General features: G+C 39.6%; 1 pseudogene; it reads right to left on the bottom strand.

The window, feature by feature from the left end:
- Positions 1 to 1,315: 1,315 nt before the first annotated feature.
- On the bottom strand, positions 1,316 to 1,792 carry LOC149163547 (D-amino-acid transaminase, chloroplastic pseudogene; annotated as a pseudogene).
- Positions 1,793 to 1,954: the final 162 nt, after the last annotated feature.

Here is a 1,954-nt window from a genome sequence, read left to right as displayed (position 1 = left end):
CGCTTGAAATTTCACCTCAGGCTGAGAAAGGTAAACCTCAAGGCAACATCAAACCATTTAGCCTCGTAGCTAGCCCTACGGGGCAGGAGAAGGCTCTCTCCGGTCTATCTCTTAAAATCTTCAATAGATGAGATGACCAATAAGGTAACACTGATATTAGGCTAGTAAACTGATGAAAATGGGTTTTTAATTAAATGACGGGGTTGTTCTGGGCTGCATGGGAAAAATCACAGCTTGAACAGAGAAATATAATGAACAACACAGATTACCGACTGAGGCAAGGTAGGCAAGAAATTTAACACCAAATCTAGATTTAAATGGGATGGCAAGACTGGTGAGGAGCTAAGGAGGGCAAACAATAGCTTTGAATCCTCCTTAAACAGTAGAAAACATTAAATATTGAACAAACTTAAAGGTAGAGCATATAATACTATGAATTCTATCCTTAACACTTCATTTGTTCAATTAGAAATGATCATGAAGTGAAATGAAACATAACAGTTTACATATGAAACAGAAGAAAAACTCATGCTAACTTTCATACCACAGGAATCTCAGAAGTCAGAGCTGTGTAATTTCATTAAACTCTCTGCCAAAAACTGTACATGGTAAGCTCTGTTCTCCACCAGCTCTCAGCACTCAGAACTCTCCCCTCTCTCACCCTCTCACACTAAGAATTTTCAATTAAAATAATACTATCTGTAGGAAAACAGATCGACCCAAAACAGGGTGTTGTTTAAACTGACATTACAAAAATTAACAAAACAGCGTTTCATCCATTCTACAAATAGAACAGCTTTCCTCTAAATCTTTTACGATTGGTTTATTAAGAGACAAAATCTGGAGCAAAGATCTCATGAAATCATGACTGAGGATCGAAATAGGCAAATTCGTTTCTCTTGAAATCCTCTGATGGCTAATAAACTGGAGCGCTGATCCTTTTGAATCGGCACTGAGGATAAAAGTAGGCGAATTGACCCCGTTTTCTGCTGTGACAGATGTCTACAATCAAAGACCCCATTGCAACATGGCGCTCTAATACGGCATCTCCATTTATTTTCCTCCAGTAACTGTTCTTCATTATCATTGTTCCGAGAGCAGAGGATCAAACTTCCAACTATTGACAGAAGTGATCCCGAAAATCACTTAGCAACTGAACAAAACAAAAAAAAAACGTATCTGCTTTTGCATTGACTGCATGAGTTTCATCTGGATCTGTTTTGAACACATAAAATAATGGTGCTACGACTTAATTCATTCCTTGCACATATCTAATCCCCGGGTTCAGCTTTGCGAAAATTAATAAGATCGCGCTTCAATGCTTCCTGATTTTCAATTGCAAATGTACAATCTCCAGAGAAAAATGCATATCTGGCTGTGTACGTTTTACATCACGCTCAATCTGTTCGATTGTCTCTGTATCCTGTTTGATTGTCTCTGTATCAATAACAATGGCATAGAATGCAAAACTCGAACATCCAGCAGGGGAAAGTAAGAAATCTCCTGGACCTGCACTTAACCAATATCGCAAAGATCCTTTCCTGCAATGTGAAGCAGCTACAGTCTGCAAGAGAATGCTCCTTAAAGATAAGCGATCAAAAGGAGGAATAATCTTTGCCACGGACGCATATCTCAGAAACCGGTCCAGGTGTGGGTCCAATTCATAGAGATAACCATCAATTATCATAGCAGTGTCAAACACACCATGCCCTCGGTGAACCATGCGGTCATCAATAGGAATTACCATCATTGTTGGATCAGTGGTAATACCCCCAAATATGCTTGAATACATAGCTGGGTAAGGTTGCTTGCTGCGTCCACCCAATCTCTCTCGCAATTTATCTATTACCTTGTCTTGGATATCTCATCCTTGATTTTGCGCATTCCGAATGCAGGCCACCACGATCAGATGAGGGCAATCCTTCAAATAACAATCCTTGTCCCTCCAATTATG

Source organism: Pinus tabuliformis, chromosome 5_1 (genome assembly GCF_031772625.1).
Source record: "Pinus tabuliformis cultivar Carrire ecotype Pingquan chromosome 5_1, CPIR1, whole genome shotgun sequence".
NCBI lineage: Eukaryota > Viridiplantae > Streptophyta > Pinopsida > Pinales > Pinaceae > Pinus > Pinus tabuliformis.
This window is presented reverse-complemented; position numbering and strand designations above follow the sequence as displayed.